Genomic DNA, 12,813 nt, shown 5'->3' with positions numbered 1-12,813 from the left:
TCAGTTAAGTGTCTGCCTTCAGCTCAAGTTGTGATCTCAGGGTCCTGGGATCGAGCCCCGCATTGGGCTCCCTGCTCAGCAAGGAGATTGCTTCTCCCTCTCTTTGCTCATGCTCTCTCTGTGTGTCTCTCCAGTAAATAAATAAAATCTTTGAAAAAAAATGTTTATACACCTATGAAACCACAATAATTTCCATCACCCCAAAAGATTGTCAGACTCCCCTGTAGACCATCTCTCCCTCTGCTCCCAGAACTGGGCAACCACTGGTCTGTTTTATTGTCTCTGTATATGAATTTGTGTGTTCTAGAATTTTGTGTCAATAGGTTCATACAGTAAGTGCTCTTTTGTGTCTGGTGTTTCTTATCCAACATATTGGTTTTGGGATTCAGCGATGTTATGTAGATCAGTAGTTTGGTTCTTTTTGTCGTATGGGGTTTTTTCCAGCTTTTTTGAGATATAATTGACAGATAAAATGTAAGATATTGCAAACGTGTAGCATGGTGATTTGATACACATATCCACATCAGCAGTGGGCCAGTTTGTCTCATGGCCATAGTTTGCTGGACACCTTGTAAACTTTTTACTGTTAGACAAAACTAAAAGCAAACTTTCGAATAATCTTTTCTGGATGGAAAAACTAACCAGAGAACATGAAGACAATTTAACCATTTTGTAACTGTTGTCGTTACTACTATTATTAATACTAGTTCAGTGTGCAAATTTTGGGTACTTCCAGTGCCTGTGGCAGAGGCTTCTCAGAATAAACCAAACATGGTTTCAAATTGTGTTTTTAAGAAGTACTTAAGATATAACAAGATTTAAGTAAATAATCATGGTACAGTTTGGTATTTTTATTATTTTAATTTAAAAAATATGTTTCACATTCGAAGCTTATTCCAACTTGATTCTTCACCATTTCTTATTAAAACCAGAAAAAAATATTCTCGGATTCCAAACCTCTCCTACTTAGTTCCATCTCACTGCTGTTATGACCACCTCCACCCTTTTCTGTCCCTCAATTCTACCACCCAATTCAATTTATACTTCAGAAATTTTTCTAATCTAGGGGGTCTCAAAGCAGGGGTTGGTGAGGTCAGGGATTTATGTTCTTATAACATTAAAAAAATACATATACACAATGTAATTTTCAGTTCCTTCTGTCTTGGCTACTGATAATTAATATCATGACTGATTAGTGTTCCATGCTTGGAAGCATGATGAAAAATGAGAGTCTCAGAGATGAACCTTTCTCTGTAGACTTCTACAGAATATTCAAGAGAGAAGACTAAAGAAACAGGGGTCATATCTGGAGATGAGACTGCTGACTCATGACCTAATAATTGTTGTTTGTTTCAAGAATATTTATCACAAAGAAGACTGACCAAATGTTTCTTGTGTCCATAAGTGACATGCCGGAAAACATGCCCTTAAATTGCAATAGAAATTTTGTATGAAAAAAAAAAATCTTCTCTATATTCAGATATGGATGAGAAAAAACAAAATTGTTATTTCTAGTGATTACAAAATTTAGAACAAACATCTTTCTAAGCCCAAATCTTAAAAGTAAAGGCCTCCTAGCCCATTATTTTAGTCCTAGATGTGTGTGAAGTCAGCACCCTAAGCCAACGAAACTCTATTGACTCTAGTAATTCTGAATAGTGACCCTTAAAATAGTAAGAAATTTTAGAAGAACTTGACATAACCATGGTGAACACTATGTAGTTGCCTATCCTAGCCAAATAATTTGTAAAAAAAAAAAAGAGAAAAGAAAAGAAAATTCGGGCAATAAATAGATTTCTAACTATTTCAATTGTGCTGACTAACCAGCAGCCATCAAGATAAACTCTCTTGTTTCCTCTCTCTGGTATATTTAATATACACATTAGTTTGTGGATTCTTATTATAAATAAGAACATCAGGGGTGCCTGGGTGGCTCAGTGGGTTAAAGCCTCTGACTTCGGCTCAGGTCATAGACTCAGGGTCCTGGGATCGAGCCCCACATCAGGCTCTCTGCTCAGAGGGGAGCCTGCTTCCTCCTCTCTCCCTGTCTGCCTCTCTGACTCCTTGTAATCTCTGTCTATCAAATAAATAAATAAAATCTTTTAAAGTAAATAAATAAATAAGAACATCAACAAAAGCAACTAAAACTGAAAGCTAAAAAGAGTTAAGAAGCAAAGAATGATAAAATTCCTACTTACCTCACACCTGAAGAGAATGTGCAAATGCACAAACACTGGATTTACCTTTTCAGTTTTGTCATTGGCATGAGATCCATCCTCTTTGCTGCTAAGTCATTGGTGATACAAAACAGCAGTAGGTCAGCAGCCCAAGAGCATGCGAAGCCAGAAACAAGAGATCATGGAGACTTCTCAGGGTTGTCTGCCAAGGGAAGAGTAAAAGCAGAAACCTGTGAAACTCTTTTGAGAAGGAGCCACAAGAAGTGGAAGCAGCAGTACATAAACCCACCTCCAGCAGAGAAGCCAGATGACAGCCGGGAAGTCACCTGAGGGGTCAACACCAAACAAGCCTACCACCAGAGGGGCACCAACCAAGAAAAACGGAGACCAGCCAGAAGTGGATGCTTGGTTCTCCCATGAGAGAGTCTTGGCAGTGGAACATGTGAAATGGAAAGACCAAACCAAAACAAAATTTTATTGAGCAACTACTAGACTACCTAACTATGGTGACAGAAATAGAGGGCTAAAAGCAACACATGCCTCAGACCCACATCTGTCCCTAACCCCCATTCAACTCTCTCCCACTGTTGAAATGTAAAAACCTTAATCTCATATTTCACAAACATTTCTTCAGCTCCTCTTGTGTGCCGGGGTCCACGTTACAAATTTAAAAGTAAAACAGTGAACTGGACATGGTTTCTTGCTTTCTAGGACGGTACAGCATAATGGTACAGCATAAAAAAGATAGCCTTTTTTAATTCCAAATTTGTGATTTTTTTGAGCTGAAAAAGAAATGGAATTTTTAATGAAGACTTCATTTCTCTATTTCCCTTATCCTCCATTGTTTTGTGCACTTTCTTTTTTTTTTTTTTTTTGTAAAGATCTTATTTATTTGATAGACAGACATCACAAGTAGGCAGAGAGGCAGACAGAGGGGGAGGGGGAAGCAGGCTCCCTGCTGAGCAGAGAGCTGGATGAGGGCTGATCCCTGGACCCTGAGATCATGACCTGAGCCTAACGAAGGCAGAGGCTTTAACACACTGAGCCACCCAGGTGCCCTGGTTTTGTGCACTTTCTTAGACTATATGAAAGATAGGTGGTTTTTTTTGGGCTGTTTGTATGATTCCATTGCCTATTAGCTGCTTTTTATAACAGAATTAACATGTATCTGGAAATTTTGAAATTGTGCATTTTCCCTATGGCTCCAAAAATATTATCCCTATTATTTTAATATATTTTGTTTCAAAGTTTTAAAAATATGGAAAAGAAACGAAAATAAGTGGTCCATATGTCCATGTTCCCATGTTCCCATAATCCATAGTTATTTAATATATAGACAAATTTGCTTATAATTCATTGAAAATCACTACTTGGAAAAAAAGATAAATATTTATTATAAAGAATTGAAACAAAGAATAAAAATATAAAGATTAAAAAAAATTTTTTTTAAGTAATCTCTACACCCAGTGTGGGTCTCAAACTCATGACCCCAAGTGCAAGAGTCACATGTTCTACTGACTGAGCCAGCCACACACCTCAAGGTTAAAAACTTTTAAAATCATTTCATACTTCACCTATAAATAATTCTCATTAATGTTAGGGGACCATAATGGAAACAGTGAAGGCCAGGAATTTTCCAAATTCAACAGCAAAAATCACAGATCCAAAAAGCTTAGAGAACGCTCGTCAAAGAAAATTATACCTATGTATATCATAGTGAGACTCTTGAAAATCTGAATAGAAAATCATGGGGTCACCCTGGGGGAGTGAAGGGAACATTGCATACACAAAAATAATGGTAAAAAAATTAATAATATTCTCATCAGAAATTCTAGAAACCAGAAAACAATATAGTGATATCTTGGGGCACCTGGCTGGCTCAGAAGAGCATGTGACTGTTTATCTAGGTGTTGTGAGTTTCAACACATGTGTGTGTAGAGATTACTTAAAAATAAAATCTTAAAAAAAAAAAAAAAAGACAATGTAATATCTTTAAAGTCCCCCAAAAAACAAACAGAAAATTTGTTAACCTAGAATTCTATCTCTGGTGAAAATATCTTTCTAAAATGAAGATGGAATAAAGACATTTTCAAGCAGATGAAAGTTGAAAGAATTTATTTCTAACAAATCTGAACTATAAGAAATGCTAAAAAGAAGTTCTGCAGGCTGAAGGGAAAGGGGAGTGACATGAGAAAAATCCACTCTGTAGAAAGGAATCAAGAGGACCAGAAAGAGCAGAAAGAGCAAATAAAGCATTAAATAAAAACGATCATTTTTAAAATCACTCCTATTATATACATATCTGTATCATTACATTTTTTTAGATCATGATCCTAGAGTCCCAGGATTGAGTCCCGCTTCAGGCTTCCTACTCAGTGGGGAGTCTGCTCCTCCTGCTGACCTCTCTCATGTTCTCTCTCTCTCTCTCAAATAAATAAATAAATCTATCTTTTAAAAAATACTAAAAATAATATTAAGCAAACAGTATTCTAGATACCTTTCTAGGCAAACTAAATATTGGATGTCTAGTGCCAAATAAATATTAAATATGTGACCATATTAGAGTTGTTACAATGTACAAAACCTAATTTCAATTTACTTGAATTTGTCACAAGAAAAACTAAAATCGAAGAGAAATAATTTTTGAATTTCAAAAAATTATTCTACACCACATAAGATATTCTGAGGGCACCTGGCTGGCTCAGTTGGAAGAGCATATGACTCTTAATTTAGCGTTTGTGAGTTCAAGCCCTGCATTGGGCATAGAGTGTACTTAAAAAAAAAAAGAGAGAGAAGAAAAGATACTATAAATATATGATAAATACATTAAAAGATTAGAATCACTGTTTTTATAACATATTTTAATTTTATAATATTAATTGTATGCTATAAAAGATGGTAGAATCATCAATACTCAGATCTCCCATCTCCTCTCTGCCTAACTTAGGAATTTTTTTAGTTGGTATTGTGCTTTTTGAGTTGTCTAGACTTAACCATTTCATTTGACCCTCTGTAATTCTCATAATTTTTTTCAAAATGGTTTTGTATCTAAATGCATAGATACATAGGTGCCTCCTTAGCACAGTAGGCAGCATGTCAGTATCATAAATGCATAGATACGGTCTTTTTACATGATTCTTTTGCCATCTTTGTATTGAATTCTGTTTTTTCCTCATATGGGCAATTTCTCTCTATATTGGTCATATTTTATTGTTATGTATTTTGGGTTTCCCCTATCAAAGAAGATACATGGATGTTGCATTGCCTGCATTTTTTTTAATGTTTGATAATATGAAATGCTATAATGGCTGGGTATGATATTCTTGGCTATTTTCCTCAGAACTTAATAAATATTACTCCATTGTCTTTTAACACTAATAGTCAAGGTAAAAAAGTCTGAAGCCAGATGAAAATTTACCACTTATTAAGAGATTGGCTTTTCTTTTCTACTTGAATATTTTAAAGTTTAAAACTTAGTAAGGCTACAATTTGGTATTAAGGAATCTATATCAAAATTTCCCCAGTAACATGGTATTATACTTTCAAACTGCAGATTCAGTTGTGTCTTTTTCTTTTTCAGGAAACGTTTCTTGTATTAACATTATGGATTTTTTATACATCTTCAATTACATTCATCAGATTCCTTATTTTAAGGATAGTGATAAATAATTCTTGAGTATTTTTTTTAACCTGTCATCTTCTTTAATTCCTTTAATCTCTGTGGTTTTCATATTAAATTCACTGGAACTTTATATTATCAAGATCTCTTATTTTCAAATTCTCTGACTCATGATATGCCTCATCCATAGTTAGTTCCAGCTACCGACAGGACACTGGCTCAACTTTTGTGGCATGAAGTGAGATGTGTGTGCAGTGTCTGTTAATACCAATTTCTCATTGCCTATAGGACTCTAGCCTTTTATTCCTCAAATGTGTAAGTGCTGGCCCCAGCATACACTTTACATTTTAGTATCTAGACTGATTTAATTTTTTGTGTTTTAATGGCAGGCTAGGCATTATCACCTCCATATTTTTATCCTGTATGATTGGCCAAAACTCTTCTGCTATTATGACCACCTCCACCCTTCTCTGTCCCTCAATCCTACCACCCAATTCAATTTATACTTCTGAAATTTTCCTAATCTAGGGAGTCTCAGGACTGCTGAGCGCCATTTTGGGGGTGTGTGCGCTAATGCTCCCTGATGGAGGACGCAGTGTGAAGTCCGTCACACAAGCCCCCATTTGCTATGAGTGCAGGATAACATTCAGAACATGGAAAAAATATGTAGTGAGCTAGCGTTTCACGTTAATTAGAGACAAATGTAAAATTAAAGGAATGGGCCCAAGTAGCTGTTAAATGGGTCCATTGAATGCATTTGATATTTGAACCATGTTTTTGTAACCCGAAAGAATCACAGGATGGAGAGGTAGAGACAAAGAGGATTGCATGCAGTTATAGTTGGAATACCTGGATTCTGCCCTCTTCTGAGAGCCTTTTACAAGTCCTAAGAAGATTAACTGGTCCTGTTTGAAGGCTGTATCACGGTCCTCAGAGAGAGACAGACACTCTCAGATCAAAGATGAGTTCTCCAAATCAGTGTGAAACCCCAAGACTTCACTTCCTCCAGGGGCAGACAGCTTAATCAGCTTTGCATTTCACCCAGCTCTCCTCTGTCACCTCTTCTCTGTCAAATCTGTCAAATGACAGTGCTGATTCTTTCCCACTTCACATGAAACTGATAGAAACTATTGAGGGGTGCCTGGGTAGTTTAGTCCGTCAAGCAACTGACAAGTGATTTTGGCTCAGGTCAGAATCTCAGGGTCCTGAGATCAAGCACAGCCTGCACTATAGCTCAGTAAGGAATTTGCTTGAGATTCTTTTTTTTTAAAGATTTTATTTATTTATTTGATAGACAGAGATCATAAGTAGGCAGAGAGAGAGAGAGAGAGTAGAGGAAGCAAGCTCCCCATGGAGCAGAGAGCCCAACGCAGGCCTCGATCCCAGGACCCTGGAATCACAACCCGAGCCAAAGGCTGAGGCTTTAATCCACTGAGCCACCCAGGCGCCCCTTTGCTTGAGGTTCTTTCCCTCTGCTCCTCTTCCCACTCACGCACACATGCACTCGTGCTCTCTCTCTCTAATAAATAAATAAATCTTTTAAAAAATTATTGAGATAGGGAGGAGTCAAGATGGCGGAGAAGTAGCAAGCTGAGACTGCTTCAGCTAGCCGGAGATCAGCTAGATAGCTTATCTAAAGATTGCAAACACCTGAAAATCCATCGGCAGATCGAAGAGAAGAAGAACAGCAATTCTGGAAACAGAAAAACAACCACTTTCTGAAAGGTAGGACTGGCAGAGAAGTGAATCCAAAGCGACGGGAAGATAGACCCCGGGGGGAGGGGCCGGCTCCCGGCAAGCGGCGGAGCAACCGCGCACAAAATCAGGACTTTTAAAAGTCTGTTCCGCGGAGGGACATCGCTCCAGAGGCTAAACCGGGGCGAAGCCCACGCGGGGTCAGCGTGGCCTCAGGTCCCGCAGGGTCACAGAAGGATCGGGGGTGTCTGAGTGTCGCAGAGCTTGCGGGTATTGGAACGGGAAAGCCGGCTACAGAGACAGAGCTGACAGTAAGCTCGCAGCTCCGTGTTACCTTGAACCGGTCGCAGGCTCGGTGAGCTCGGAGCGCGGCCGGAGGTCAGGCAGACGGGAGTAACTGGGCGCTGTTCTCTGAGGGCGCACTGAGGAGTGGGGCCCTGGGCTCTCGGCTCCTCCGGGCCGGAGACCAGGAGGCCGCCATTTGTATTCCCGTCCTCTGGAACTCTACGGAAAGCGCTCAGGGAACAAAAGCTCCTGAAAGCAAACCCGAGCGGATTACTCACCCCGGCCCCGGGTAAGGGCGGTGTAATTCCGCCTGGGGCAAGACACTTGAGAATCACTACAACAGGACCCTCCCCCAGAAGATCAACAAGAAATCCAGCCGAGACCAAGTTCACCTACCAAGGAGTGCGGTTTCAATACCAAGGAGAGCAGCAGAATTCCAGAGGAGGAGAAAGCCAAGCACGGAACTCATGGCTTTTTTCCTGTGATTTTTTTTAGTCTTGCAGTTAATTTAATTTTTTCTTTTTCATTTTTTTTTTTCTCGCCTTCGGGTAAAAAAAAAAATTTTTTTTTTTAACTGTTACCTTTTTCTTTTTTAACGATTTTTTACTAGTTTATCTAATATATATATATATATTTTTTACATTTTTCTTAGGTGTTTTCTTTTTTTAAAAATTCTTTTCTTTTCTTTTCTTTTTTTTTCTTTTTCTTTTCTTTTTGTTTTTTTTTTTTTTCTTTCTTCCTTTTTGAACCTCTTTTTATCCCCTTTCTCCCCACTCACGATTTTGGATCTCTTCTAATTTGGTTAAAGCATATTTTCCTGGGGTTGTTGCCACCCTTTTAGTATTTTACTTGCCCCTTCATTTACTCTTATCTGGACAAAATGACAAGACGTAAAAATTCAACACAAAAAAAAGAACAAGAGGCAGTACCGAAGGCTAGGGACCTAATCAATACAGACATTGGTAATATGTCAGATCTAGAGTTCAGAATGACAATTCTCAAGGTTCTAGCCGGGCTCGAAAAAGGCATGGAAGATATTAGAGAAAAACCCTCTCGAGAGATATAAAAGCCCTTTCTGGAGAAATAAAAGAACTAAAATCTAACCAAGGTGAAATCAAAAAAGCTATTAATGAGGTACAATCAAAAATGGAGGCTCTAACTGCTAGGATAAATGAGGCAGAAGAAAGAATTAGTGATATAGAAGACCAAATGACAGAGAATAAAGAAGCTGAGCAAAAGAGGGACAAACAGCTACTAGACCACGAGGGGAGAATTCGAGAGATAAGTGACACCATAAGACGAAACAACATTAGAATAATTGGGATTCCAGAAGAAGAAGAAAGTGAGAGGGGAGCAGAAGGTATACTGGAGAGAATTATTGGGGAGAATTTCCCCAATATGGCAAAGGGAACGAGCATCAAAATTCAGGAGGTTCAGAGAATGCCCCTCAAAATCAATAAGAATAGGACCACACCCCGTCACCTAATAGTAAAATTTACAAGTCTCAATGACAAAGAGAAAAATCCTGAAAGCAGCCCGGGAAAAGAAGTCTGTAACATACAATGGTAAAAAATATTAGATTGGCAGCTGACTTATCCACAGAGACCTGGCAGGCCAGAAAGAGCTGGCATGATATTTTCAGAGCACTAAACGAGAAAAACATGCAGCCAAGAATACTATATCCAGCTAGGCTATCATTGAAAATAGAAGGAGAGATTAAAAGCTTCCAGGACAAACAACTACTGAAAGAATTTGCAAATACCAAACCAGCTCTACAGGAAATATTGAAAGGGGTCCTCTAAGCAAAGAGAGAGCCTACAAGTTGTAGATCAGAAAGGAACAGAGACCATATACAGTAACAGTCACCTTACAGGCAATACAATGGCACTAAATTCATATCTCTCAATAGTTACCCTGAATGTGAATGGGCTAAATGCCCCTGTCAAAAGACACAGGGTATCAGAATGGATAAAAAAACAAAAACCCATCTATATGTTGCCTCCAAGAAACACATTTTAAGCCCGAAGACACCTCCAGATTTAAAGTGAGGGGGTGGAAAAGAATTTACCATGCTAATGGACATCAGAAGAAAGCAGGAGTGGCAATCCTTATATCAGATCAATTAGATTTTAAGCCAAAGACTATAATAAGAGATGAGGAAGGACACTATATCATACTCAAAGGGTCTGTCCAACAAGAAGATTTAACAATTTTAAATATCTATGCCCCCAATGTGGGAGCAGCCAACTATATAAACCAATTAATAACAAAATCAAAGAAACACATCAACAATAATACAATGATAGTAGGGGACTTTAACACTCCCCTCACTGAAATGGACAGGTCATCCAAGCAAAAGATCAGCAAGGAAATAAAGGCCTTAAATGACACACTGGACCAGATGGACATCACAGATATATTCAGAATATTTCATCCCAAAGCAACAGAATACACATTCTTCTCTAGTGCACATGGAACATTCTCCAGAATAGATCACATCCTCGGTCCTAAATCAGGACTCAACCGGTATCAAAAGATTGGGATCATTCCCTGCATATTTTCAGACCACAATGCTCTAAAGCTATAACTCAACCACAAAAGGAAGTTTGGAAAGAACCCAAATACATGGAGACTAAACAGTATCCTTCTAAAGAATGAATGGGTCAACCGGGAAATTAAAGAAGAATTGAAAAAAATCATGGAAACAAATGATAATGAAAATACAACGGTTCAAAATCTGTGGGACACAACAAAGGCAGTCCTGAGAGGAAAATATATAGCGGTACAAGCCTTTCTCAGGAAACAAGAAAGGTCTCAGGTACACAACCTAACCCTACACCTAAAGGAGATGGAGAAAGAACAAGAAAGAAACCCTAAGCCCAGCAGGAGAAGAGAAATCATAAAGATCAGAGCAGAAATCAATGAAATAGAAACCAAAAAAACAATAGAACAAATCAACGAAACTAGGAGCTGGTTCTTTGAAAGAATTAATAAAATTGATAAACCCCTGGCCCGACTTATCAAAAAGAAAAGAGAAAGGACCCAAATAAATAAAATCATGAATGAAAGAGGAGAGATCACAACTAACACCAAAGAAATACAAACTATTATAAGAACATACTATGAGCAACTCTACGGCAATAAATTTGACAATCTGGAAGAAATGGATGCATTCCTAGAAACATATAAACTACCGCAACTGAACCAGGAAGAAATCGAAAGCCTGAACAGACCCATAACCAGTAAGGAGATTGAAACAGTCATTAAAAATCTCCAAAACAAACAAAAGCCCAGGGCCAGACGGCTTCCCGGGGGAATTCTACCAAACATTTAAAGAAGAACTAATTCCTATTCTCCTGAAACTGTTCCAAAAAATAGAAATGGAAGGAAAACTTCCAAACTCATTTTATGAGGCCAGCATCACCTTGATCCCAAAACCAGACAAGGATCCCACCAAAAAAGAGAGCTATAGACCGATATCCTTGATGAACACAGATGCGAAAATACTCAACAAAATACTAGCCAATAGGATTCAACAGTACATTAAAAAGATTATTCACCACAACCAAGTGGGATTTATTCCAGGGCTGCAAGGTTGGTTCAACATCCGCAAATCAGTCAATGTGATACAAACACATCAATAAAAGAAAGAACAAGAACCATATGATACTCTCAATAGATGCTGAAAAAGCATTTGACAAAGTACAACATCCCTTCCTGATCAAAACTCTTCAAAGTGTAGGGATAGAGGGCACATACCTCAATATCATCAAAGCCATCTATGAAAAACCCACCGCAAATATCATTCTCAATGGAGAAAAACTGAAAGCTTTTCCGCTAAGGTCAGGAACACGGCAGGGATGTCCATTATCACCACTGCTATTCAACATCGTACTAGAGGTCCTAGCCTCAGCAATCAGACAACAAAAGGAAATTAAAGGCATCCAAATCGGCAAAGAAGAAGTCAAATTATCACTCTTCGCAGATGATATGATACTATATGTGGAAAACCCAAAAGACTCCACTCCAAAACTGCTAGAACTTATACAGGAATTCAGTAAAGTGTCAGGATATAAAATCAATGCACAAAAATCAGTTGCATTTCTCTACACCAACAGCAAGACAGAAGAAAGAGATATTAAGGAGTCAATCCCATTTACAATTGCATCCAAAACCATAAGATACCTAGGAATAAACCTAACCAAAGAGACACAGAATCTATACTCAGAAAACTATAAAGTACTCATGAAAGAAATTGAGGAAGACACAAAGAAATGGAAAAATGTTCCATGCTCCTGGATTGGAAGAATAAATATTGTGAAAATGTCTATGCTACCTAAAGCAATCTACACATTTAATGCAATTCCTATCAAAGTACCATCCATCTTTTTCAAAGAAATGGAACAAATAATTCTAAAATTTATATGGAACCAGAAACGACCTCGAATAGCCAAAGGGATATTGAAAAAGAAAGCCAACGTTGGTGGCATCACAATTCCGGACTTCAAGCTCTATTACAAAGCTGTCATCATCAAGACAGCATGGTACTGGCACAAAAACAGACACATAGATCAATGGAACAGAATAGAGAGCCCAGAAATAGACCCTCAAATCTATGGTCAACTAATCTTCGACAAAGCAGGAAAGAATGTCCAATGGAAAAAAGACAGCCTTTTCAATAAATGGTGCTGGGAAAATTGGACAGCCACATGCAGAAAAATGAAATTGGACCATTTCCTTACACCACACACAAAAATAGACTCAAAATGGATGAAGGACCTCAATGTACGAAAGGAATCCATCAAAATCCTTAAGGAGAACACGGGCAGCAACCTCTTCGACCTCTGCCGCAGCAACATCTTCCTAGGAACAACGCAAAAGGCGAGGGAAGCAAGGGAAAAAAATGAACAACTGGGATTTCATCAAGATCAAAAGCTTTTGCACAGCAAAGGAAACAGTTAACAAAATCAAAAGACAACTGACAGAATGGGAAAAGATATTTGCAAACCACATATCAGATAAAGGACTAGTGTCCAG

The 12,813-nt window shown here is 38.2% G+C and overlaps 1 protein-coding gene across 1 annotated transcript in view; it reads left to right on the top strand.

The window, feature by feature from the left end:
- ADGRV1 (adhesion G protein-coupled receptor V1) overlaps nt 1-12,813 on the top strand; it is a 546,992-nt gene that overhangs the window by 515,034 nt on the left and 19,145 nt on the right. The gene's annotated exons all lie outside the window — the stretch shown is intronic.

This window comes from Mustela putorius, unplaced genomic scaffold, assembly GCF_011764305.1.
Source record: "Mustela putorius furo isolate JIRA1106 unplaced genomic scaffold, ASM1176430v1.1 tig00537350_pilon_pilon_pilon, whole genome shotgun sequence".
NCBI lineage: Eukaryota > Metazoa > Chordata > Mammalia > Carnivora > Mustelidae > Mustela > Mustela putorius.
Note: the sequence above shows the minus strand (reverse complement) of the source record. Positions and strands in the feature narration are given on the sequence as shown.